Here is a 27,928-nt window from a genome sequence, read left to right on the forward strand (position 1 = left end):
ATGGTGACCACCCCTCTACAGTGCTAAGAAAACTAACTTTCCACCCAAATATAAGATATTCCCCACTTTCCCAAAGAAAAGGTCTCCGAAAAAGCCTTTTTAGGCAGCCTGAATATATGAATTTTTTGGAATATAGATGTCCACATCTATAGGATGGTACACAGACGTAGAGTATATTGTTATAGTATAGATAACTTACCATTTACTTAAAATACATAATTAATTGCTTTAGTTACACATTTTTAAAATGACAGAATCTATAACAGGCTAACTTTTTTTTTTTAAGATTTTATTTATTTGACAGAGACACAGCAAGAGAGGGAACACAAGCAGGGAGAGTGGGAGAAGGAAAAGCAGGCTTCCCGCCGAGCAGGGAACCCGATGTGGGGCTCGATCCCAGGACCCCGGGACCATGACCTGAGCTGAAGGCAGATGCTTAACTACTGAGCCACCCAGGCGCCCCAGGCTAACTTTAAAATACTACCTTTTCCACTGATAGATTTCACAAGTCATCATTCAAGCCTGTCGCGTGCAGTTTCAACTCCAGCGAGTGTTCTCTTCCCAGTGTACTTTTTATCACTAGAGTGGCTTTGTTTTTGTGTTTGTTTGTTAAGTAGGCCCCGTGCCCAACGTGGGACTTGAACTCAGGACCCTGAGATCAAGAGTCACGTGCCCTATGGACTGAGCCAGCCAGGCGCCCCTTTTTTGAGTCCTCTGACAGTTTTCCCGAGCTCATGATTCTTACTTCCATCCAAATTTTCAGAAGAAGCCACTTTCTGAATGTGGAGATTACACCTTCCTTTACAATTTTGTCCCAAGCCACCAGTCCCAATTCCTATGAGTTGTGACATTGTTGCATTGTTTCCATTTGCCTCACAGGTGAATGTTCACCATCTCTTGCAGCAATTACCCATTGTCGGGTGTCTTTTTAAAGTGACCTTTCAGTCTTCTTTACAACAACATCCAAAAGCTAAAATTATGAAGTCATAATCCCAAGAATAATTACTGCATCTGTTTTTGCTAAATTAGGCGAGAGAGTGCACTGAGAGATGTCCTTTTCTTGATAAAGAATTAATAAATCAACATATTGAAGCATATTGAAGATAAGGCAGCCTCCTTTTTCTGAGGCATAATGGGAGATGAAGGGAAAGATGGTCATGTATTTGGGCATAAACAAGCATTTTTTAATTTACCAAATTCTCCTTTAAAACCTATCAGCTTACTGCATTGTATATACGGGCATTCCTTGCTGGCTGTTCAGCAGCTGATGTCTGCAAATACAGGCAGAGGTCTCCGATGGGGCCAGATCACAGAGGATGGTGCTGAGGCTGCTGGGCCCGCCAAGAACTCTGGCCCCCATCATTCCCCACATTCCAAGCACCAGGAACTGCAAGCCCCTTCCGGCCACCTTTCTGCCAACCCGCCGCTGGGCTTTTGTGTCTTTTAATGAGCATAGAGTCATTTGGAAATATGCACTGTGTTCCACAAAAGGAAATAGTAATATAATCAGAAATGATTATATTCCAGCACTTCAGCACTATTGCTACTATTAATGTCCATTATCACTATATTACCTGAAATGTGTTTAACGGTTACAGCCACCAATCAAGATGCCTGTCCTGGAAAATGTGTATTCTTTCCATCTGGATCATACTATGTATTGTACTGTTACTGTTTTAAATTTTTTTTCAGATAATTGGAACCTGCTACTTCATACTTTGAAAAGTAATGTAGCGGGTGAAGCCCTGAGAGGTGCAAAGCCTATGCTTCCATCAGGGAAATAATGCAATTTCCACGCAAAATGATTATAATATTATGCAGTGATTACATGGGGGGGAGGAGTCTGTTTTTGTTAGACTTTTGAAAGTGGCAAATTGAATTCCATCCAAGCAATCAGAGGTTATAAGTTTCCAACATAGTGTGTTTGCACATGCTGGAACTTCATTGTCCCAGGATCCTCCCCAACCCTGCACCCCCAGAGCCTCTGCTGACCCCTTGGGGCAGATCTGAAATGCCAGGAGGGCTCATTCTCTGGCAGGAGCTCTAAGCCTAGGAGAAAGGGGAGTTGGTGGAAGATGCTCCAGCTGCCTCGCACCCCAGGATGTGAGGGATGCCTCTGAGACATGCCCCCTCTGTCCCCCAGAGGTCCCCAGTGAGATTGGTCTAGGTGCCCACAGTGGTGTCCTGCTCATTTAGGGCAATCTATGTTGGCTTTCTTCACTTACCTGTGTGACTTCCCACTAGCCTAGCTTTCTGAAATCACTTCCCAAATAAACCAGTTGCCTCAAATCCTTGTCCCGGTCCTGCTGCACAGGGAGAGGTGCCCCTGATCTCCCTACTTTCCTCTTCCCATTTTAAGGGCCCCCAGGGGCTTCTCTGGATCCCTCTGTCCTATAACCCATTTTGTAGGGATCTTGGCAACACCCCAGATGTCTCGGTGTGTTAAGGCATCCTCATCCTGAAAAGTGAAAATTCTTGACTTTTTTGGGGGGGGTCAGGAAGGTGATGGGTATAATTGATTTCTCCCACCTCTTCTCTTAATTATTATTCCTCCATTCAAGGGAGACAAGATGATTTAATCCGGGTTGTATTTAAAATGCCCATAATCAAGGTTCTCATTCTGAACATGTGTCCGTGTGCTTTTAGATAATTTATGTATAATTTTCTTAGATTTGTCAACAGCAGCCCTTCCTCATCTAAAAGGCTGCTCGCAGACAGATCACTTAATTTGTTCCTCAATGTTATTTTTCGTACATGGTTGCTGCACGGCCGACAGATAGCCAATGATCCTGCTACAAACACATTTGACATGGCATGTGCTGTAGGGATGAGCAAACTCAAGGTCTCCTACTGTGGCAAGTGGTGTGTGTCTCCCTGTTATGCAGAAGGGGGGGTTCCCAGAGACCAAGCAACAGAACCGGTGCTGAGGATGCAGTCCCCGGCAGTTTTGAGGTGCAGAAGTGAGCCCCCCCCTTACCGGTAGTAACAGAGGCCCCTTCCCCAGCCTGGGGGTCACCCACTGACACTTTCCATCTCCTGCCTCTCTCTGTGGGAGGGCAGGATGGAGGTGTGGGGGCCTTGATATCCCCAAAGCACCCGTCAACCTTCTGGTCTCCAGGCTGACCCTGCAGTTTCTCTCATCCTCCAGGACCTAGAGGTCGCCCTGACACAGAGCCTTCCGGCAGCCTGGAGCCCTCCCTCCTCCGACTACCTTCAGTCCCAGGAGTCTTGTTAACTTAGCCCTTAGCATCCGCAGCCTTGTGACATCCTGTATTTCTGCATGTGGGTGTGTGACGGGGTGGATGCCAGCTCTGCCGGCTTCTAGCTGACCTGAGCGTCTGTCTGAGAGGCGGTGGTTCTCCAGCCACATCCTCGCTTTGGAGTGAGGATCAGCAGGGTGGAGGGTGGGGTAGCTCCACGAGGCCGAGAGTGCACACTCCGGGCAGGGGGGCGGGGGGAGTACAGAAACCCTTCCTTCCAAAGACTGAGTGCTGCTGGATTATTTGCGCCATTTTCATTGGCTGGGGTAACGGCATGCAAGTGCATTGTGTTCCAAATGAAGAATGTTCTCTAATCTTCGCCATGCCAGCATGTGACAGAGTGAACCACATCAACTTCTAAATTTTCTCAATGGAGTGTGATGTGTGTAATGTGTAATAAAATATAAATAAGCCTTTAAGAAGCATCTATGTGTTTCTTTTTATCAACCTTTAGATGCGTTCAAGCCAACTACGATTTTATATGAATTCTAGATGATATGTAGTATTTTTATTTGCTACTTCATTGCTAAATGTTTCATATAAAACTGAAGAGGGAAAAAAATACACAGTCCCACATATAAAAGAAGAAGCAGATGGCTAAATGTGACCGTGGGAGAGAAGCAGTGAATGGAGTGCTCCGAATGGAGGCTCCCCGCTCCGGGGTGCAGCCTGAGATGGAGTGGAAGGAGGTTCGTGTCTGTGGTTACCTGAGCTCTGTAGCCGTTTGCTCCCACTGTGTCTTAAATAGGCCATTAGTATTCAGAAGAATCTACAGGTATCTTTGTTATGGCTTTTTTTTTAATCTTTTAAATGTACATATAAATGAGTATGTATTATTTATAGATGTCTTTGGATTTAGAAACATCGAGCTTGAAAAGTAATGCAGCAAGGAATATTTGATTTACTGCTCGCTGGAGAGGAGAGAGGAAGACGGGGGGCTTTCTGAAGGAATGAAGACTGGGTTTGATAAGTTGTTTAACCTTTCTAGGGGACTTTCCTGGAATCTTCAGGTCCAGTTAAACCACAGACAGAGGAGGGGGAGAAAGAGATCAGCGGGGGAGTTAGGAAGCCAGCACTACTCCTCCCTCTCCTGCTGATCAGCTGTGTGACCTTGAGCTTGTCACTGACCCGCACTTGCCTTTGCTTTCTTGCCTGTATCTGGACATCAAGCCGTGCCAGGCCGCAGCTCAGTGATTCTGTGCACTTGTATCGACTGCTCTGGGCTCTGGCCCGGCTCCTCGGTAGCTGGTTTAGATCGCAGCAGTGCCGTGAAGCTGGTGAGCCATGGCTCCATGTTTTTTTATTATTATTATTATTATTATTATTATTATTATTATTATTATTTCGGATGGAACGTGAAGCCATGGCGTGATCAAGCCACTTGCCTGCACACGTTGGTAGAGATCAGGAAAACAGAATTAGCTCCTAATTCTATTTTCAGTTCCTAGGATGTTTCTATATTGGCCAAGAAAAGCAGAGAACTTAGAGAAATTCCTGGTAATGACTGCTTTCTGCCTGGGTACGGAGAAACATGCCTGTCTGTGGTTTATTTTTAAATGGATAACTCATCATATCTGGGTAAAAAGTACTGTAATCTCCAAAGGCTTTTCTTTCACAATTTTTTTTTCCTCTGAGAGTATAGAAACAGCCTCAAATCTACTCAAATAAAACAGCTTTTTACTGGGTGAGGAAGCAGTGGTTTTCAGACTCTGGCCCTGTAGGCTTGGGTTCAGAACCCAGGTGGAGCGAGGGAATGGGAGCCTTCGCGGCACCAGGCCTGGAGTTTGGTTGACCAACAGCTGGCAGGGGGGAGGCGAGGTGGGGGAGGGGGAGAGGCCGAAGCTGCCCTCTCAGAGGACGTTCAGACACATAGCTGGAGGGGGCGGGGCATGGCAGCTGACCAGTGTCAGCTGGATCCAGGGCTTCTGTGCCCATGGTCAGCCCACTGCTTCCACTGCCTCCCGGGGAGGTCCCCGTCCACGCACGTGTCCCTGCGCGCTCGCTTCTGTGGAGAGGTGCCAGGAGAGAAAGCCCCACGTCGTGTGAGTCCCAGCCCTCCCCGTGGCACTACAGGTATCTTAGGGGCCCCTCTCGTGTGCTTCAGTTAGCATGGCTATATCATGGTTATAGCCGCCCATTCTCGGTGCCACGGGCTCTACTGAGTGCCCTTCCCACAGGCTCTCGACCACACACAGGCCGAGCCAGCCACTGAACCGCTGCGACAGGGACTAGGATGTCAATCCAAAAGGCAGCTCTGACCATGCCACGCAGGCCACGGGGATTCCGAGGTGGGAGAAGGGCTTGTCAGATCTCTCTGTGTCTCCCTGAGCAGACCAGAAACACACTGAGTCTAAAAGCTCAACGTGTTTTACTCTGTGAAGTCACTTTTGCCCATCACTTCTCTCTAAAGCTGTGGGTGGGGGGGTGTCTAGGGGGCAGGGGATGCTGTGGGACCCCTGTGCACTAGCAGGTACCAGATCCAGTGAACAGGTTTGGTGGCTGTGTCTTCTGTCCTCACAACTGTCTCCTGCCCCCTGACGTGGACGGCTGTGGCCCAGATGGAGGACTCAGGTGTTTTCTGATGTGGTTAGCTACTTGAGGGCTTAGGGTACAGGTCAAAGGCTCCCCCCCACCCCAAAGAACTAAACAAACAGCCTCAGGGCCAATCCCCAGGAAGGAGACAGGCCTCACAAGAAACAGGAACAGGGAAGGTGGAAAGAAAGGGAGGCCCCCCTCTCCTGGGCTCTGCCTGTGTGGTCCAGACTGGAGGTGGGCTCTTCCTGAGTGTGCGTTCCTCTGTGGTTGATGCTAAGATGGGGCCGCCCCCTGGAGCTGGGACGAGCCTGCCCAGGGCCGGAGACCCTCCTGGAGACAGCCGGGAAACCAGCCTGTCTGGCCACAGACGACTTCCTCTGTCCACGGCTGTCACCCACCAGTGGGCCTACCGTTCTGTTTTCCTCCAAGATTCTAGACAGGTCTTCCTGAAATGGTACGGCCTCTCAGGAATGTCAGGGAGAACCAAGGGAAGAGACTTGTCACATTTGAGTCAGAGTTTGAAGTGGGCAGCGCCACTGAGGCCAACATGGCCGGGGCGGGGGGAGCCTCTGTGGATGCCCCACCCCACACGGAGACCTGGGGGGGTGCTGGAAAAGAGGGTAGTGCAGGTCTCGCAGCAGCAGGAAGGAGAGGGGAACCCATTCACACTGCAATCCAGCTTGGCGGTATCGGCAGCTGGCCTCCCTGTCAGTGAATTAGAGATGCTGGCGCCTGTCCGCCTCTCCTGGGCTCCGTGTGGTGGTCTAATGAAGGAGAGAAGATGCACAAGCTCTCCAAAGAGCCCACAGCACCAGGCAAATGTGAAGCGTCATCATGAAAAGCTTAAATTTATGGGTCTGAAGGAGAAGCAACATCTGGGAAAGAATTATTGCAATTTAAAGGGAGGATGCAAGCCTGTTCGTAAGAGCAAAATCTGGAAGCAATGTCTGATTTTTTTTTTTTTTTAGCTGGTTTGTATTCCAGTCATGAAACCATGGTGTGAACTTCCAGATGTGTGAAGCAAAATTGTAGAAAATGAGTTGAGTCTGGTAGGCATTTTCTTTCCTTCAACAGAGCCTTACTGAGCATCTACTACGTGCCAGGGGCTACACACTCTGCCAACATCTTAAATGCTACCACAGGCGAGTCAGGCTGGGGGGTCCCCTGGCACCTCCACCTCTCTCCTCATCTTGTGGTCTTCAGAAAATGCAAAGGTCCTGTCAGCTCCGGCTCCAGGGATAAGCACATGTGTATTACCTGGGGGTGGAGGAGGGTATGTGTACTGGCGCTGAGTGGTGGGGCCCAGTTAGGCGAGTCCTGGTTAATGCAATTGCTGAGGGGTCTGCTGTGTAACAAGACAACGGGGGCTGGGTTTGTAGGGGAGGGGGTTGATTTTTTTTTTTTTTCTGAACTGTTTTAGTCCTTGTGTCTGGCAGAGCACTATGATGGCATAATTTAGGAACTGATCAGTCTGTGTGTGGGCACCCCATTTTCCTCCTCTGCCCATTCTCCTTGCCCAGACCAGCCAAGAGGCAACTGGAGGTGGGCCATCAAGAAACTTCTTTGGATGACATGCATGCACTTGATATTTTCCAGCAGTTTTCCTTAAGAGTGAAGGTAGGTGGGAGGAGATTCAGGGAGGCAAGCAGGTGTGTGGTCACAGTAGGAGAGCTGGGGGTGTCCGCGGGGTGGGTAGCCCAGGCAGTGGAGGCTGGACAGCTCAGGGCATGGAAAGAGTCCGGATTTGCCTGGGTTCCCCGGGGCCCCTGCCATGGAGGGATTTAGGGCAGGAATGCCATGACTATTCTGAGATGGAGCACAATCCCCGTGGCGACAGCAGGGCCCCTTGGGGGCTGTTGCTGTGATCCCGGTGAGAGGTGGGGAGGCCCGGCCCCGGCCGCGGTAGTGGAGATCATAGAGGACAGGTGACTGCACACCATTAAGGACAGTGCTGGGGGCGGGGAGCAAGAGAGAGAAGGAGGAACTGGGGTTTTTAAGGTAGAGGAGGTGGCAGTGCTAGGCCCTGAGGAAATGGTCCAGAAGCAGCGGGTCTGGAGAAAGTCAGTGAATACATGCAAGGGGCCAGGGCCGGGGGTGAGGGTCGTAAATCGATTCCAGGAGTGAAGGAGGGCACAAAAACTCATGATGCCACAATGGCTTATGCCCCTCAGCAGCGCCACCCTCCCCGACAAAGTCTTACCCCTTCAGAATTGAATGTCACTTGTTAGAAAGAATTTAAATGGAATGGAATGGAATTTTTCTCTTGCTGGGGGGAGTGATAACAAAAAAAGTTTGAGAAACCCCGAGGTAATAATAATGAAGAATCCAGTGCGCCACCTTAAGGCTGACAGAGGTTTCATGGTAGGCGTGGGGTCCAGTGTGGCTTCTCTGGTGTGGGAGGGGAGGGGGTCACTTGGGAACCTGACCACCACCAGGGCTGCGGAGAAGCGGGAGAGGGGGAGGGAGGCAGTGGCCAGTCGGGTCTTAGGGTTGGTTTGGGCTCACCGGGACCAGACTGGAACGAGGATATCCACTGACACCTGTATTTTTATCCAGCCCAGGGGTGGGGACTGCAGAGTGAACCCAGGACAACTCTAATCTTATCATCCATCAGGGCTCCAGGGTCATGGCAGCTGAAGAATTTGGAACAAAGCATGGGATGCAAAGTGCAAATCTAGAGTTCCAATTCTGAGTCCCTTGCTTATGTATCTGCCATGTAACTTTGGGCTGTTCTTATTTTCCATCTATAAAATAGGAATAATAATAGTAATCCACTCATACAAACTTCTGAGCAAAGGTAAATCAGGAAATGCACATGAGCGAGGCTTTGTAAACTTCAAGCATTATGAAAATTTCGTTATTCCATCTCAGTCAGGAGTCCTGGCCCCTGAAGATCCTCTCTTTCTCTGAAGAACCCATGCCTGCATGAAAACTGGCCAGCCGGTGCATCCTTAGCTTTGAGAATAAGTAATGGATCTCATCAGTGGCCGGTTCTGGCTCCTTAATGGAAAGAGGAAACCTCTGCCTTGTGTTGGGTGGGTCCTCACAAGGCACTCCATCTCTGCGCGTCCATTCTCTTCTTTTAAAAGCAGTGCCTTCCGGACCCCTCAGCCCGTGAACTGTCACCAACCTGATGGATAAACCTTTTGAGAGTGTTTATTTTGGGGTTGGCAAGATGCCTGAGGGCTTTGGTGAACCCGTGGTTGATGTTATTAATGGATGGGTTGTTTTTTCCTTCTTCTTAATGTGAATGAGAGTTCCCCTTGCAGGATACATTCAGAGCAGGCCCAAAAGCCCCTGCTTTGTGACACGGGTTAAGGTATTTAATGTCTATGAACCTTCCTTTCTCACTCTTGGAACTGGGGGGGGGGGGGGGCTGGCGCACAGGGTCCTGAGTCTGGGCTGACAGGAAATTGGGTGTGGGTGTGGGAGTTGGTTTTCTTCCACAGTTTGCAACCTCTAGTTGCTTTGCTTTTTCCTTCTGAGGAAGAAAGAATCCTTGCTTCCCAGTTGGGTGAGGGCTGGTGAGCTGCCTGGTTGCTGGAGCAATAATTGGGTAGCCTGGTCAAGACCCGGACAGGGCTAGTCTCTGATCCTACATCAAATGGGAGCCTCCCTAATTGGTTTATCCTCTCTTAAGGGCAGTTTCTCTCCAAAAATTGGTATCTTATATAGGGAAGTAAAAAAAAAAAAATCCTGGGGCCCTTATTTGTAATTCTCTTGGCTATCAATTTGGTGCATGTCAGGAGCCATCTTTATTTATAGATTTAGAGTGAGAATGGTCTCAAACATTTCTTTAGGTTTAATTTTAAAGATCTCCCATCATTCAGCAGTTATTTAACCCAAAGACCCCATTGGAGGGAATTTCATATTGGCCTTTTATGCTCTGCCAAACTCAATTAGCATGTCTTAAGTGCCTTGACAAGGCGGGGACAATGTAAGACCCCTTTCACACGCATTGACTAACTACCCACTGTGTTTTTTAAATGAATGTAAAAAGCCCCTCATCCCTTGGCTTTTTAATTTTATTTTCCTTGACCCTGGAAGCTGCCCTTTGGTGATGAAATGAGTGGAAGAGAAAGGGTCAGTTTGACCACAAATGTCAAAGTCAAGCCTGCCTACAGCGCCTTCCCCTCACCTGGAGATGGAAGACCATAGCTGTCTCCCTGTCCTTTCCTGGGTTCATTCTTGATGGATGCTGTGGACCAGAGATTCAAATATTAAGATAATGTCTGTTCTTTGGATGCCTGGGATTTGACTGCAAGGAGTAGAGGTTGGGTGGATAGAAGTGCAAAAGGAAATAAGTGAAATCCCTGAGACATCAACTGATGCCAAATAGGAGCTGAGAACAGCTAAAAACCCCTCGAGGGAGGAGTTTCTGGTTGGGGTGGGCAAAGATGTCAGCCAGGAGGTGCTCCTTGCCCTGGGCGGTAGAGTAGGTGGCGTAAATGCTGAGACAGTGATCCTGCTGCTGCTAATTATGCATCCGTTTCTCTAGTTCCAAGAGTGAGAAAGGAAGGTTCATAGACATTAAATACCTTAACCCGTGTCACAAAACTAGGGGCAGTGTTAGGATTCCGCCTGATCCCGGATTCCCAAGCCCTGCTCTGCACTGCCCCCAAGACTGTACCCTCTAGGGTCTTAACAGGAAATCGGCAGGTCGAAATGTGTGGTTGGAAGAGAGTCAGACAGGGCTGTTCATAAGATGTAGCGCGGGCTGCAGAGACCACGCCAGGGCCGTCCCCAGCCCACAACGGGGTGGGGCCGTTTCCAGCTGGAAGCCGGGGCGCAGAGAGGACGCTCTGTGAGGCCTACCGCACACCAGCCGTACCCGTGGCCTGCAGTGGAAGCCACTGTAAGGAGGGAGGCAAGTAGGGGAGTAAACACCCAATCCCACGCCAGTCCCCAGTCTCCCGCTGGTGTCTGCACTGGCTGCACCTGACCAGGAGTCTCAGGGTCTGCGAGCTCCAGTGATGCCCTCCGTGCAGATCAGTGAGCCCCCTGGGGACACACAGCATGGAAGGCAGACCTGGGCAAGACACCTAGCACAACCTGTAATGTCTAATGCGTCAGCTCATGTCAGGATCTCTCCATAAGCACGTTAGGGAAAAGTCCCAAAGAGCTCAGCCTCGCATGCAGTATATTTTTGTTCAGGACTTTGGTTCAGTTACCTCTTCTAGAAGTGGCCTCTGGGGACCACAGAGGAGGAAAGACAAGACCATTGTCATCAGAACAAGCTGGGCAGCCCTGGGGGCTCACCTCCTTCCACTGCCCCTCCAAGCCCCAGCCTGGCCTGTGCCCTGTTCATCTCACACAGCCTAGAGTGCTGAGCCATCTGGGCCGAAGGGATGGCAAGCAGATTGAGCTGACAGACCTGGGAGGTCTGTCTCAAGAGAATGAGAGCTCCATCTAAAGCCAGGTGCCAGGATCTGGGGCTCTCAGTTAGTAGCCTTTACAGTGGCCTGCAAGGCCCTACGCGATCTACTCACCTCTCTAGCTGAATGTCCTACTAGACCCTCCCTGTCCCTACTAGACTCTCCAGCCACAGTGGGCTCCTTGCTGGCCCAGGAACATGACAGGTATGCTCCCTGCACCCCCCAGGACATTTGCACTGGCTCTTCTCACTGCTGAACGCTCAACCCCAGACTCCCGCATGGCCCACTCCCTCATCCCCTTCACATGAGCTCAGTTCCCTGACACTCATCTTCTGCTCTGTCTTCTCTAAGACATAGCACTGCCTACCTTTTAATATACTGTATAATTTGTACTTATTTCTTAAGCTTATTGTTTATTCTATGTTTCCCTCCACTAGAAGATGAGCTCCCTTAGGGCAGGAATTCTTTTTTTCTTTCTGTTTGGTTCACTTATGTATCCCCAGTGCCTAGAACATTGCCTGACACACAGCAGACGCTCAACAAATATTTACGGAATGAATAAATGAGTAAATGAATGAATAAAATTCTCAAGGATCTAAAAACAATCTGACCACTGTCTCCCAGACCTCTCTCTTCACCAACACATATCTGCCAAGGGTCTTTCCCAGAAATACATCGATCGTTTATTATCACCAGTACTGTCGATACTTTGTGGCCAAAGCGATCCATTTATCCGCATGCTTCACATCAGCTTGGTAGAGGAAATGTACTCACGACTTTGGCTCTGTGTCAAAATTAAATGGTGACCTTGGCTTACTTCGCTTCCCCACAGAGGTTATTTCTTAATCGTAAAGGGAACACTCTCTCCTTGGGAAAAATAATATTTTTGCCACCTTCAGCTTGAAAATGGCTATTTGATATGGCTCGCATGTGTCTCTGTCGGTGGTAGCTGGAAAAGCTTGGGTTGAAAGAGGCTCTGAGAAAGACCCGTTGCGTTGTTGGAGAGAAGCTTGTCGCAAGGTGGAATTAGTTTACAATAACTTATTTACCTGTCCAAATCCCTCATATCACATTAAAGCTTTCCCCTGCTATCCAGGACTCTGGAGTGCTAAGAGGAAACAGGAAAATCAATTGATAATGATATATTCAGTTTAGAAAAATATATTGATTCCCAGGTAATGACAGCCGTGCATTTTTGCCATTCCTTGTCGTGAAGAAGGCTTTCACATATATTACATTTGAAAGAGGGAACTGGGAATAGCCCTGCCTCACCATAACAGATAGGCTCTTTATACTAGGTATTAAATCTATATTTTTTTTAAAAAAATGAATTCTCTCCAGGGAACCCATCCTTGCCTCCTCAAGGTCTTCTTGCCCATTATCTAAAAGAAGTAATGATTTGTTTTTGTAATTCTAGAGTTTGTGTCCTATTCTCTTTTCAGCATTTGAGACCTAAATTTCGTATTTTTCCCTGTTTTTGGAGTCTCTTGGTTTGAATCAGATGGAAGGCAATGCCATTATTCTCCCTTATCCACTGCTAGTGGCTGTGCTGTGGGGATTAGGGCTTTGTGTGTTTGGCGGGCAGGGGAGGGACATCTAGGGTCTGTCCCTTGGGGTTCTCTGCAGCCCGCTTGGCCCCCCTTGCCTGAGAGTGCCCATGGCAGTGTTTGGGCACACCCCGTTTGAGAGGGTCCACACTCAGAAATTCAACACAGGGACAATTGTCCACTTAGGGTGGGGACTGTCTAAGATACTGGAATTCCAAAGAGATTTTCTGCAGAAGATGATACCTTTTCCCACCCCACCCCCAACCTTTTCCTTCTCTTTCTAGACGGTCTGGCCTCCTGGTGATGCTCACACTGTGCTAAGTGTTGGTGGCCATCGAGGTTTTTGCATCCTGGGGACAAATCCTGAGCTCGCCAGAGACGGACATCAAAAGGTACGTCCCTGCTCAGCTCTCCTGCATATAAGAAAAGCGTCCGACCTGGGCACTGACAGCTATCTTCTCTAACACTGATTTTCCAGGGGCAGTGAGGAAGTACATAGCTGGTCCTCTCTGCCTTTTGGTTAGAGAGATTTTTACACAGATGTGGGATTAGAACCTAGCAAAGCCACCAGGCCCCAATCTTCCTGGAATCAATCTATGAGCATTGTGGTAGCTCTTCTGGCTCCCCAGGAGGGGGGACCTGTGGGCAGCCAGCAGCAGGGTGACCTTTAAATGCCTCAAAAACTGTAATGCTTCCTTGGTAATTTAACTTTTCTTGTTATTAAAGTAGTAGTATTCAATATCAGTAAAAGGCTATTTGTTCATTGTAAATATTTTAAAAGATAGTACCTAAAATTATAGAAATTACTTACAATCATCCATTTACTGTCCCTTTCCAGACTTTCTTTCTATGCACATACGTAAAGCGTACATGCATACGGGCACACACGCACACACGCACACACACGGGATCACACTGTATGTATGGCTTAGCAATGCACTCTTTTGACTTCATGATATGTCACATGTACATTTTTTATATCAGTAAGTGCAAATCTATAGCATCTTTAAACTCTCCATAACATCTGGATATAATAATCTACACAATTTACTTACCCAGTGCCCTAATGGTGGACATTAGCATATTTTTATATTTCATTCCTGCAAATAATAACACAACAAACATTTTTGCATATATATCTTTGCACAGTGATTTAATTATTTCCTTGGATTAAATGTATAGAGGTCTGGCCTCAAATTTTGGTTCAGGATTTTCAAACCTAGATTATAAAGACCAGGTAGCCAGGAGAGTTGGGGGGGAACGTGGCCTACTTGAAAAGAATTGGTAAGATTGCTTGAACACCCACCCAGCAGACCTGGACTGTGCCTGCAGAAGCAGGAGAGCCTGGAGATGGATGCTCCCCAGGATTCTGCAGCTCTAGGATTCCGAATTGCAGGTAGCCATGATTGTCAGCAAGAAGTAGGAGGAGGCTCCAGGCTGGGCCTGGATCAGCTGCCCAAGTGGAAGAAATGTTCACTGGGCATCCAGCCTGCCGCCACCAAGCAGCCCAATGGCGACAGCCAGTGGGGGCAGTTGGGTTTCCAGCCTTGGGAGCTGGTGGGCTGTTGGCACGCATCTAACAGCACCACTGAGCCGCGGGACAGCCGTCCTGGTTAGTCATCCCAGGCCCTGGGTAATGTTTGCTTCTGTGACTGTCGGGCGAGAGGAAGAGAATTGGAAAACTAGACAGATCTGGTGACAGTGGCCTTTTGGATTTCATGATGGTGGCATTCCCAGCTCCTAGAGGGGGCAGATGTGGAAGTGAGTGTCTGAGCCTAAGGCATGCTCTTCACAGAAGTCAACTTTCCAAGGAGAAGCCCTCCAGTCTTAGATGCTATGAGTGTGGCAGGGGTGAAGGACATCTAGAGACCCAGGGGAATGGGTTTGACGGCCTTTATCTTGGGATCTTCTGACACAGGGTGGCACATGGCTCTTATTTATCCCAGGCTTCAAGAAGCGTATATTTTAGGATAGGGAGGGACCTTGATAGGATACCTGATAGATCCACCCCTGGACTGGTGTCCCCGCTGCGAACTCACGTCAGTCTTCCCTACCACCTGGCCAGTTCCTGGGGGATGGGAATCCCATCTGATTCATCTCCATATCCCCTTCACCACGCCCGCACAGCACCTGCTGGGGCTCTCAGGGAGCACCTCCCCAAACACATAGTTGCAACTATTCCTGGGAACACCGTAGCACGTGGCCTGCTGCCAGTTCGTCTTTTCCCTTTTCCCTCACGTGAAGGACTCCATTGATTCCCAAGAAGATAGGAAGTCTCCACAGCCCAGTCTGTCCCCTGGTGACCAGTGGAAGAAGCTATCACTTTCCTATGGAAACTGGGCCAGATCACTGGGCTGTGTGCATCCTGCTGCAAAGTGGGGCCTGCTCAGATGCAAAGCAGGGAAGGCTGTGCTGGGCTTGTCAGTGACCGAGAGTGTGGTGCCAGGACCAGTTAGCAGGAGTGAAATCTGATCCCTGCACTGCAGTGTGGGAGCCTGGCAGGGGTGGAGCTCAGGGGAGGTAGAGCTGAGGACCTGGTTTGTGCAGAACCCAAGGCTGAGCCAAGAATGACAGTAATAGACACCTAGACTTTGGAGGTGGTGAAAGGCAAACACAGTGCTGAGGAGTGCCCCTCTGCAGCCTCCCCCTGATGCCCAGTGGAGGCATCCCTGCCCCAGCACTGCCCACCCAGGCCCCTTGTCCCCCTGCATGCCCTGCATCCTGAGAGGACATTGCAGATGCCTCCAGAGCTAATGGGACTTGGAACCCTTCCATTAGAGAACGCTGCAAATAATAACACAACCGTGCCGTGCCCTGGACTTCCGCACTCTCGGCAGCTTCACTGGCAAAGCCATTCCGAAGGTGCCCTTGCCGACCCGCACTCCCCCGCCCCTGTGCTCCCTCACTCTCGGCAGCCTTGCTCCATTCCCTCCTTCTCTTTCTCATCCATCTCTTTGGCTTCCATGGCTCCCACCCAAAGACAGACCTGTGGGCAGACTTCTCAGTGCTCCCTTCCCCAACACATCCACTCTGTCGCCTGCTTGTCCTTCATCCTTGCTTCCTCTCCCGGCCCCACCCTGGGAACCTTGGCAGCCCCCACCTCCACTGGGCATCTGGGCCCTCAGCCCGCTGAGGAGGCCATAGAACCATGCCAACACCCGCGCACAGATCCTTCTGCAGAGTCCCGCCTTTCCCATCATCACCAAGACTTCTGCCTGCCCTGTCCACCTGAGGGTGAGCAAGTGACCTCCCTGCTTGCTTTAAGGAGACCGTGAGCCTCTCTCTCTCTCCCTTGGCTTGGTGGGCCGTGTCACTCCATCTTTGTGGCCCCTCTTCGTCCTCCTCTCTGTAAGTGAAGGTGTTGGTGCTAGAAGATTTTCCTCTGCTTTCCTTTCTCTCAGCGGTCCCTCTACTCCCTCTGCTTCACCTGTCCCCAGGGCTTCATTCTGTCCTAAGGTCCCGACTGCCTCTCCAGAGTCCTGAAAATCAGTCACGACCTGTCTGATTTGCATCCCAGACTCGGCTTGGCCAACACAAAGCCGCCTCATGCTCTGCAGCCTTTGGGGACCTTGCCACTCGCCCCTCCCTGGGCTGCATTGCTCAGCTTCCTTCCTGGACCGTGAGCTCCTTAAAGACAGGGACTGTCCTCTTGTCTCCACATCGTGAGATTAGATGATCTTAGTTCCGAGATCACAGGGCCACAGGACAGAGTGACCTCATAGGCAGTGGATGGACAGGCCCCCGGACTGGGAGACAGCCACTGGGCTCTCATCCCAACTCTGCACTAACTCTGCGTGAGCCCCATAGGGCTGCTGAGTCCCCATCTCGTCTGCTTTCGCTGAGGGCAACCCCTAACCTTCCTAGTTCCCGGGAGAACACTGGCAGGTCTTCCTGGGCCAGCGATGTCAGCTCTCAGTGAACGCTGGAATCACCTGGAGAGCTTTAAAACCTACAGACACCTGGTTGTACCCCCAGACCTTCTAATTTAACTGTTCTTGTGAGGATAGGCGTCAATGTACTTTAAAGCCTTAACACTGCTCTCAACTCACAGGTGTTACCAAATTCCTGGACTCTAAGCCTTGAATTGACATGGAAGTTATGGAGATTCAGCAAAATGACATTCCTGGATGATAGGTCATTTATTTACTCTTTCAGATATTCTAAAATCTAATATATCCCCTATATCTCACCATCCGAAAGCCTGGGTACTTTGGTCGTCACGCTGTCAATTCCGTATCCCACCCACCCCCGGAATGCTTTCGGGCTGTTAGAAGATCTTCTTCTCCTATCGATCGTACCAGTGTGCTCATATTCAGGATTTTATGGTGATTAATGTTTATCCTGTCCCTGTGATCCCATTGCTGGGCCCCTTGGGAGAAGTGCCCCTGATTTCAGCACAGACATATTCTTCTCCCCAGCCTTGTCATAGTAGCTCAAATCGAATCCTGTTGTAACATCAGCTTCTTGTTTGCCTCTTCCGAGTCACAACAGCGGCTCTCAGCTCTGGCTGCATATTCAAATCACCTGGGGACATTTTTAAAAATTCTGATATCCAGGCTAGATACACCAGATCAGTTAGATCAAAATCTCTTGGGATGGGACCCAGGTGTTAGTATTTTTGTGAGGCTCCCCGGGTGATTCCAGTGGGAGACCACGGTCAGAGGCACCACCAAGCCTGGAGGCAAATCTGTGACCCACCTGTAACATACACATGGAACTTTCTAGATCTGGTTTCAGGGAGGCAGCAGTGCCTGTGCCATTTTCTGCTTCTACACTCATCGGTCCCTCTCCTGCTTTGGATTCACCTCGTCTCCTTACATGCATCCCTGTAAGTTACCTTCTGTCCTTCCTGGAACTGGGTGAGGTGAGAATGGAATAGAAGCCCCCTGCTTTTCTCTGGTGGGGCTCCCAGCTCAGGCCTCTGAGAAGAGAGGGTCAGAGACCCCTTCCCTACCCACAGGTTCCGGGTCAGCGGCCCCCGTTCTGGGAATCCCACGATGAGGTCAGTGCCCCCCATTCTGTCAAGAGCTGTCCAAGGCCCTGAACAAGGCTCGGTGGGTTCGCAGCGCCTGTGTGCTGATTGGGACCGGGGCAGAGAGGGGACTGGCGGGGGGGGGTGGGGGTGTCACCATGTCCAGGACAGTGGCCATGCCTCCCTGGTCTGCTCCCCTCGGTCTGCGAGACTCGGCCGCTTGATGAACGACATGTTGAGGTCATTGATCAAAGGCAAGAGATGCCCCGGAAGTGGCATCTTTCCCCCTTTCTGGAAGCAAAGTTGTTCGGGAAACAGCAAATACGTGGTGCAGTTCCCGTTAGTTAACAGGGCTGGGGTGGGGTGCACACAGCGGTTCACTCTAGCTGCAAAACCTCATTTGGCACCTGGGCTAGAAATAGCTTATCTGCAAACCTCAGAGTTTATTTTTGTGGCCAAGTTTGATTTTCCAAGCGACCTGTCTCCTTCCTTACCTTGAATGTGCCCTAGTGGCCGAAGCTGCTGGGAACAGTTGTTTTTGTGCCCTACAGGAGGGCACCTGGCCCAGGGGGTGTAGGGACTGACCCAGCCTGCACCTTGCAAGCTCTGCTGTGCACTATGAGTTCTCAGAGGGAGGTACGCTAATTTGCACACAATTTTAGTGTGCACAGAAATCTTGTTAGGACAGAAATACCAAGCAGGCTAGTAATGGCCCCACCACCAGAGCCCTGCTCAGGGAAAGCACCATGCGTACGTCTGTCCAGTGACCGTGCAAGGATGCTCCTGAACTACTGTGTTTCTGTCCCTTCTTGATCATCTCATGTATTCACAGGTCACTCAAAAGAACTTTTAAGCTTTTGTCTTCAATCATAAATTCTCTCTTTCTCTCTAGCTTTCTCTCTCGCGCCCTCCCTCTCATGTGCACACGCAGCATGACCGTGCAGACGTAACAGCCTGTTCGTGCTAAAATGAAGGGCATTCCAGCATTTGTTCCTGGATCCCTTCAAGCGCTTACTGGTGGCCACATTGCATACTGTTCTAGGGCCAGGGTCCGGAGAGATCAGACAAAACCCTGTCCTCAGGGAGCTGGCAGCCCAGTGGGGAGATCAGAGAGTGAATACATTCTTATAATAAGATGTGATAAATGCAACAATAGGAATTTATACAAAGTGCTATGGAAGAACAATTCATTCACTCAACAAATATTTCTTGAGCCCCTACTATGCCATGCATCATTCTAGGCAGTGGGGATACGACAGTGACCATATGAGACCAAATCCCTGACCCGGAGATTCCATTTGAGGGGATGAGAGTACTCAGCCGCTAACTTAATTTGATCAAAACTACAGGCTTCCAAGAAGAGGCGGCTTTAAACTGGAAATAAAGTTTGTATGTGTGTGTGTGTGTGTGTGTGTGTGTGTGCGCGCGCACACTCAGGGAATGTTCGGGCAATGGGAAGAGCTTGTGCAAAAAGTCTCAAGATACAAAAAGACAGGAGAGCTCAGCGCCTAGGTACTATGGGAGACCTATGGGTTGGGAAATGCAGCAACAAAGGTAACTAAGTCGTGCTCATGGTGGGCATTGAATGCCATGCTAAGCCTCCGAAAGCCATGCTCCTGGGTAATGGAGACATAGCTGCATGCTCACAGAGCCCTCTCATAGCCAAGCTTCCAATGCATTCTCTGACCCCAAAACAGAGACTCTCTGGCAGCCTATGCTCTGGGAAGCCACTGCCCCAACCCCAATTTATTAGAATATCCCAGACTAAGGTCATAGGACTTCTTTTACCTCCTCCCATGACCTAGTGCTTTTCATTTGCAAAGCGTTTTCACACAGTTCCCTCTACTTGGTCATGAGGGAGACCCGAGGAGGTAGACAGAGAGGAATTACTGTTGTCACTTATTACACCAAGCAGCAAGCTGAGGCCCAGAGAAGGCCAGTGTCTTGCCCAAGCTCACACAGCCAGTCAGAGCAGAAGGGGAACTAGAGTCCTTTGTCCTGGTCGTAATCCAGAAGTCCCTCCTGCCTCCCTGTCAACTGCTGCTCCTTAGACCAAAACCGAAAGAGCTCTGAGCAAATGTCAATCATGTACCAGCCTGTCTTCCACAAAGATAGTTGAGCACCTATTATGTGTCAATCCTCTGGGCCTCAGTGTCCTCCAAAAGTAACCCAGAAAGAAAACTGTCCTTCCTCCCACCCACCGTGACCCAAGAGGCCTAAAGAGGTCAGCAGACCTATGCTGTCGTCCACCAGCACCAACTTGAACGGGCGACAGAATCACCATCAGCAGCCAGAGACCACTCCACTGCCTCACTGGGTCCTCTCGTCCAGGCCACTTGGAGGCATGCTGATTAGAGCTGCCAGTACATCTGCCCCTCTGACCTGTAAGTGAGCTGGGTGCTGAAAGAGTAGGGGGCTTACACCTCACTCACGGAGCGATGGGTTGCCTGCGTATGGCAGACACAGCCTAGCAACGCTCACGGGTTGGGTTTTTTGGGGTTTTTTTGTTGTTGTTCTTTGTTTTTTTGATTTGTAGCAACTCATTTAGATAAAAGCATCTGGTTCATAAGAAAGCAACAACAACAAAAAAAATCATTAAAAGCATATTTCTGCTTTTACAAAGTAACCTAGTAACAGCACAGGAGGTAACAATTAACCCGGCCCCCCTTCTCCAGGTAGGCAGGCAGGTGCTCTAAGTGGGAAATGAAAGTCAGGACACAGAGAGGGTCTATCCAGGGTCTGTTAGATCAGCGCTCACCGATGTGCGCGATGCAGCCTCAGCCAGCCAGGCAGAGAGCCTCGCCCTCCCATTAGCGCGTAGAGGAGGCATCCTGCCTCTCCATCCCAGAATAAGCAGTATGATTATTTATTTAGCACCAGTTCAAGGCTTTCTGAAACGCTCTCAAAGTGCTCTGCCGTCTTGTGCGGGGGTACGCGCTCCTGACTTTGTGAATCAGATAAAGTCAATCATACGCCGCACCAGCTAGCCTAACTCACCTCCTATGACGCCCCCTCAATGTTTTCACACTCACAGCCTCTGTTCACCATGCAGACAGACCCTTGTGCTCCTAAGAGACCCTGCCTGGGTGCATCACACCTCTGGCACTTATCCTGCAAGCCCGAATATCCCGGAAAAGCCTCGCCCATCCCCACCCATCTCCTGGCAAAGAGCTCCCAGCCACCCACCCACTCATGGGAATCTTCTCCTCGGATTTCCTGATGCTGCTCCTCTCCCTGGCAGCCATTCGCATCTTCTCGGGTCAAGTGTGGTCCTTTTGCGGTCCAGTGTGCTGGAGGCTCATCCCCCAACCATTGTGAGCTCTTGGGCTGGGGGGTGGCAGGCGAGCTCTCTGCCGAGCTAAGCACAGAATAAGCCCTGAAAAGGAACTGATGATAGAAAAAGCCGACTCATGTGGCCTGTAGCTATGTTTGTTTGCTCCTGAGTCCTTCAGCGCCTCTGCTCCCTTTCTATCAGGGGACCCTCACACCTGGCACCCGGCTCTTCTCTCTTCTGCCCTGGGAGACAGTGGGCAGTGCCCTGAGGGCAGGGGCTGTGTATCAGTCGCTGGGTCCCTCCCCAAAGCCTGGCACAAAGAACACTCTCGAATGTTTATAGGATGAGCGAGGGGCATGTGTGGGGGGCATTCATCCTGTCTCATCTGTGCGCTCAAGGGCCAGCCACAGCTCACGGCGCCCACCTTAGAGGAGTGAGGGCGGTGCACTGACCTTGTCCTTGCAAGGCCACTGTCCCCTGGGGATACCACACACCCCAGGCTAGAGCTCTCCTTCCTGCTGTTCCAGGCACTGTCCACACTCCACAGTCCAGGAGGAAATAGCCCTCCCTGGATCCTGCTGGAACCCAGGATCTCAATAAGCTCAATTTCACATTCAAGCCACATTTAGAAAGGTGTGCCGCATATCCAAAGGGGTCTCACAGCATTGCATTCATTTATTTGGGAAACATTTCTAGTAAGCAATGTGGCATAATGGTCAAGAGCACAGATGGGGGACCCAGACTGCCTGGTACTAATCCCAGTCATGCCCCTTACCTGCTGTGCAACCTCTAGCGTATTATTGAACCTCTCTTTGCTTCAGTTTCTTCATCTGAAAAATAGAGATTATAATAATACCTACGTCATACGGTGGTTGTAAGGATTAAATGAGTTAATGTAACACAGCACCTAGAATAGTGCCAGAAACATAGTCCTCTGCAAATATTTGCTATTATTGTTATTCTCAGGGGCTAGGAGTCCAACTGAGTCATCATACTCTCTTCAGGACCAAATGCACTTTCAAGGAAGGTATTGGTGTGCCCATCCCCAACCCCCTCCCCCACCATGTCAGTCATCCTGCAGCTCTTCATTGCTGAATGCAGTTAGTCAGCAGGGGACTTCTGCTCCCAGGGAGGCGGCCCTCCTTAGCCCACAGGGACCCCAAGCCGCCCCAGAGTTACATCCTGATTCTCTGTGGACAATGCTCTCCAAAGCGTCCTGGAGCCCCTCCTGCTCCCTTCAGGCGCAGGGGTGGGAGGGAATCTCTCAGCACCCATCACAGACCCATTTCATTCCCCACCCATGTACCCGTGACCTCCTGAAGAGAGGACCTAATCTCGTGCTCAGCCCACAACTGCCCCAGCAGCCTATACCCAGACGGTGAGAAATGACCACCAGAGACACTGGGGTTGACCCACCCAGGACTGCCTCTGGGACCTGGAAGCCTGTCCTCGCCCCTCTTTGGATCTCAGTCTCTTTATCCGTGTCATGTGGGGTTGGGTTTACGATTGATTCCCAAGGGCCAGTCAGGCTCTGTCCCTAGGAGTGACACTCTGGATGTGGCCACATGGGGGCTTCTGGAACTCCCCACAATTAGCACTGTGGCTTCAAAAGGTATGTCAGCATGTCCTTGGGGCAGATGTCATTAACAATTATGAAGTCAGTATCTGGTAAATAATTCATAACCTGAGAGATGGGATAAGCCGCCAATAAACAATAATCCATTTAGAAGGAGGCTTGGCAAGGGCTGGGGCTGCCACGGCGGTGTGGCTCCATCCCGCCTCCGGCGTCAGCACGGCCCGCAGTTAGAGCCTCTCGGCCGCCTCCCGCCTCGCCCCTGACCAAAGGCATCACCCTTCGTCTGGGCTCAGGCAGGAGTTCGTGCCCAGAGTAACAATACTGAGTGATGATGCCAAGGCCTATGCTGAACGACAGACATGCGCGTTCTTGAATCCTCCGAAGAGCCGTATGTGCGTGCGGGTGCTGTTATAATACCCCTGTGCAGAGCAGCACGCTGGGGTTCAGAGAAATGAACGTTTTGCCCACGGTCTGAGCCAAGATCAGAAAGCGCTGGGCCGGGATTCAGGTCAGTTTGACGGGAGAGCTCTCCCTCTCCCCTACTAGGAGCTTCGACCTCCAGGCATGCGTTTGGGCATGTGACCTATGCCCTCCCAGCTGAACTGGGAGTCCCAGAGCCTCTGTTCCCCTCTCCTGTCTTCCTCACCAAGGAGGGGGCCTCGGAGGTGTTCCATAGAGGCGTCAGACCACAGCCTCACTGGGCCGGCTGCCTGGCTAATGGTGTGGTTAGGTTTGGCAGTGAAGGCCAAACCAAGGGCACTTCAGAAGGGGAGCAGGACGGCATGTCTTCAGGACACTGTATCTGAATTTCCCTTCTTCTCATAGGCCTGGTGCAATTTCCTTTTCAGGAAGACATTGCAGCCTTCTGTCCACACTCCCACGGAGAGCTCTATCCTGCGGAAGGAGCTTTTTGCCCGAATAGAGTGAACCCGGGCCATGTGGGTTGGTCTTTAGGATGAGGTTAGCTTCTTCTAGGTAGGGGCACATCATCAGCACCCATACAATGGGCTTTCCTAAGGCCTGGAGTCATGAAAGGTCTTAATGACACTTCTCAGACTACCAGAGCTCCTCTGAGTTGGGAGCTTCAAGGAACAGGGTAGAGTTCCTGGATGCTAAGCCCTGTAATTGTCACACATCTGGAATGTTGCACAAACCTCCAGGGCCAGGCTGGGTGGTAGAGAAAGCCACAGTGGTTCCCAGGCATGCAGATTTCTCGATAACTGTGGTCACCAGCTCAAGAGGAGGCCCCTTTAGCCTTGTGACCTCTCCTACTGTGGACAGTGGGGGGGTCAAGACTGGCAGAAACAAAGGCCAGGAGAAAGGGATCACCTTCCTGTGTCCTAAAATAGCCTGAAAGAACCAGAACTCTCCATCACCTTTGAACAGAATTTCCTCATGGGAGGTGCTGGTTCTGTCCTACTGGCCAGGCCCCCACACTGACAAAAACATATCCCCTGACCCCTTCCTGAATTCCTTTGCTTCCAGAAAGGGGGAAAGATGCCACTCCCAGGGCATCTCTTGCCTTTGATCGATGACCTCAGCATGTCGTTTATCAAGGGGCCAAGTCTCACAGACCGAGGGAAGCAGACCAGGGTGGCACGGCCAGTGTCCTGGACACGGTGACGCCACCTCCTCCCGCCTGCCAGTCCCCTCTGCCCCGGTCCCAATCAGCACACAGATGCTGTGAACCCACGAGCCTCTTTCAGGGCTTGGACAGCTCTTGGCAGAACAGGGGGCACTGACCCCATCGTGGGATTCCCAGAACGGGGGGCGCTGACCGGCACCTGTGGGTGGGGAAGGGGTCTCTGACCCTCTCTCCTCAGAGGCCTGAGCTGGGAGCCCTGCCAGAGAAAAGCAGGGGGCTTTCTATTCCATTCTCACCTCACCCAGCTCCAGGAAGGACAGAAGGTAACTTATAGGGACACATGTAAGGAGACAAGGTGAATCCAAAGCAGGAGAGGGACCGATGAGTATAGGAGCAGGAAATGATGCAGGCACTGCTGTATTCCTGAAACCAAATCTAGAAAGTTCTATATGTTTGTTACAGGTGGGTCACAGATTTGCCTCCAGGCTTGGTGGTGCCTCTGACCTTGGCCTCCCATTGGAATCACCCAGGGTTTCTGGTGACTAATGGGACAACATCCACCACTTGCTTACCCCAAAAAAGAGGGGGATCCATCCACCTGTGTTCAGGGCCCTGTTCCTGGGGCTTGCACTTCCTGTCCCTCATGGCAGCAACAGTCTGAGACCCTGCCGTGCTGCTCCCAGGGGGCTGGGGATGCTCCTGCTGCCAGGCCAGCTCCTCAAGTCAGTAGGACAGGATTTTCCATGCCTACCCAGTTGTGGATAGATTGACAGAAAACAAAACTATCATTTAGGGAGGGAGGGGGAGTTTTCAGCCCTGGCAGTCAAAGGAGTGAGAGAAATCAGCTTTTGTCATGAGGCAGAGAGCATGGCTTGTCCGTGGGCTGTAACAGAAACTACATCTTCCCGGCAGCCCCCAAGAAATGGTGCTGTTCCGCATGTGTTCACATGTCGTTTGTCCTCCTGTTCTCAGTGAGGAGGTGCTGGGGGCTGCGGGGTGATGTGCAGCGGAGGAGGAGCCCAGGACCCCCGGGGCCCGCCGTCCTTGGCCTCCTCCTGCACGGCGCCCTGGGGATGGATTGACCTGGCACTAAAGCCTGCTCCCAGAGGTCTCCCGGGAAGGAAATTCCATCAGCTCCCAGAGTCCCCGTTCTGGTGGCTCCTGCAGGCTTTTCTTCTATCTGACCTAAATCTCCCTTGCTGCAATTTAAGCCCATTTTCCCTGGTTTTGTTTTGAATGGAAATGGAGAACAGCTAGTCCCCAGCTGCCTCCAAAAGCCGGGTGAGTCACAGTCCTTTATACCTCCTGCCACACTGAAGCATTCTCAGAATCCTGCCCTGTGGAATCCCTCGCCGCTAAAGCCTCCAAGAGACCAGGTTTCACATTAACGCTGGAGATGAGGCTTTGGTGGTGGCAGGGCCCCTCCTGCGGGCAGCACTGAGGTGGCCCCCAGGAGTGCCGAGGCGGGGGGGGGGGAGGGAAGATGGCGTGTGAGTGGATCAGCATCCCACAGTGAACCGTGCAAGGATGCAGTCTGGCCAGGGAGCTGGGGGAGCTTCTTGTAGGAGGTGACATCCTGCGTGAAGTCCTGAAACAGTGGGGAGTCAGCAGGAAAAAAGGAGGCCTTGCAGGCAGATATCAGGAGGATTGTCCTTCCCTCCAGGTCCCACGTTTGGGTTTGGAAAACTAGTTCTCTTAGTTGTATCCTCCTTCCCTCCAGTGTTTAAGTGGAATCAGGGGTTTCACATCCTCACCCGTTCATTCTCTTTCCGGTGAGCATCTGACTGGGGGGAAGCCGCCACGGGCCAGGACGTGAACGCAGCCCATGTGGCCCATGTGGCCCGTGGGCCTTTCTGGTGGCCTGTGGGTCTCCTGAGCCGCTCACTAGGTTTCTGTCTTCATTTTGTGCCTCTTTACTTCTGGGAAGTAGGAACCCCCACTTATTTCTGCTAAGCATTAGCTCTTTTGTGGGCCATTAAATTCAATTCCTGGAAGAGTTGGGTTCATGGTTTAAAAAAAAAAAAATTAAATAAATAAATAAAATTTGATTGGAAAGCCGTAGATCGCAGCTAAGCCTGAGTTTAAAAAGCGGTGACGCTGAGTGTCCCTGACAGTGCTCAGGCAGGGCGCGGTGAGTGCAAGAGAACTTTTATTTTTCCTAGGCCCCTGGAATTAAAGCCTTCCTACTCTGGAGGCTAAATGGAGAGAAACTGAAACCTTTTCCCTAAGCAGTTATCTTACCATAGTACTGAGATGTGAACAAGGTCATTTCACTTTGTTTCCATTGCGTGGTCAAAAGCGCCCTCCAAACTACTTGGCTTCAACACAAAGGAACCAAAAAAAAAAAAAATTGATTGGATTTAAATAATGGAATTGCCATTAATATCTTCCATAAAAGATGATTGATTTTGACTTGGATTTATGGGAAGTTGGGGCTTGTAAAAGTAAACAGAGTGGCAGTCGTTCAATATTAATGCTGGTTTATGCTCTGCAACCCCCACCCCCACCCCCACCTCTACCCCCAGAGCTGGTGAAATGGATGGGCTCCCAGCGGCTGGGTCTAGAGAGTTATCCCCTGTGCCAGTTTAGGAAGCCAGCAGGCACCTGACCCCTCCTTCCCTCCCATGAGATCCTAATGTGGAAATTACTGGGTAGACCAGCAGCTTGCACCTCTGCTCTGGGGAAGCCCACAGCCTCCAATAGGACCGAGGACTCCCGGATGGCCTGGACAGTCTCTCCCTCTCCCTGCACTCCTTAAGAACTCCCAAGCTTCAGTGGGCTTGCTCTGAGCTTCTCTGCAGGTGGGTGGGTGTTTGAGTCACTGCAGCCTCTAACTTGGCTATTCTTAGGGCCCAGAGCTCAATAGACGGGTCTTCAGTGCAGGGACATGAGGACTGTGGGTTTCAGAAGCAGTTTCTCCACTGATTCTTTACTCCTCCTCAGAAAAAGACAGAGGTGAGCCCTAGGTCCTCCAGGAAAGTGGTGGCAGGCCCTAAAGTAGCCTAGGGCTTTTCTTAGGAAGGACCGGTGATTGAGGGTAATAGGGGCTGGCCCTCTGCCATGGTGCCCGTAGCTCTCACGCTTGCCAGTGTCCCACCCAGCTGGGCCGTCTGTCCCACTCCTGGCTCTCTCCCCTCCCAGGTAGCTGCCTCTTTCATCCCCATCGGGGCAGCTTAAAACCCTTATGATGGTCTCCCAGTCCTCTAGGCACTATTAATCCCTGTCCCCCAGCTGTAAACTGGCAACTCCCAGGACGGTCTCCAGGGTCTGTCCACATGGCCCCCTGCACCTCCCCAGGCTGCCCCTCAGAGGACACAAAACCTCACAGAATATGCCTCAGCTCTCCAGCCCACTCCTCGACCTGTGCTTCCCACCTCCGGGAATGGTCACACCATCCCCCAGATCCCAAGTCAGAAATGTGGGAGCCCCCCCTCCTCCATCACTCTCCACCCCCCACATCCCAGGCTTCTGGCTCCGTCTCCCAGTCTCTCCCCCGTCCTTCCCTCCATTCCCACTGCTCTTGACCTGGCTCAGAGGTCTTCATCAGTTCTAACCCTGTTTCTCTCCCCACCTCCCTCTTGCCCCCTTCTAATTCCTGCATGCTGGCCTGCAGGGTCTTCTCTAGGGGACGAGCCACATCCATCTGCCAGTCCCTATAGGATAAAGTCCAGGCATCTGCCTCTGGAAACCACCCCCCACCCCGCCGCCGGCCATGCTGAAAGCACCACCCGTGGTCCCAGTCTGGTGCTTTATACCACAGCACCTTTGCCGCGCTGTTTGCTCCACCGGCAGTGCCATTCCCAC

At 50.9% G+C, this 27,928-nt stretch overlaps 1 protein-coding gene across 5 annotated transcripts in view; it reads left to right on the forward strand.

The window, feature by feature from the left end:
* Positions 1-27,928, forward strand: part of KLHL29 (kelch like family member 29) — a 302,988-nt gene that overhangs the window by 67,900 nt on the left and 207,160 nt on the right. For 3 of the 5 annotated variants that reach the window (XR_013441619.1, XM_078056026.1, XM_036104623.2), the window contains one exon: positions 13,002-13,109. The exons of 1 other annotated variant lie outside the window; for it this stretch is intronic. The gene's annotated coding sequence lies outside the window, so the exon portion shown is untranslated. Of the gene's footprint in view, positions 1-6,693; positions 6,845-13,001; positions 13,110-27,928 lie in introns of those variants that run through there. One more of the 5 variants, XM_078056027.1, reaches the window with a different exon arrangement.

This window comes from Halichoerus grypus, chromosome 10 (genome assembly GCF_964656455.1).
Source record: "Halichoerus grypus chromosome 10, mHalGry1.hap1.1, whole genome shotgun sequence".
NCBI classification, from domain to species: domain Eukaryota; kingdom Metazoa; phylum Chordata; class Mammalia; order Carnivora; family Phocidae; genus Halichoerus; species Halichoerus grypus.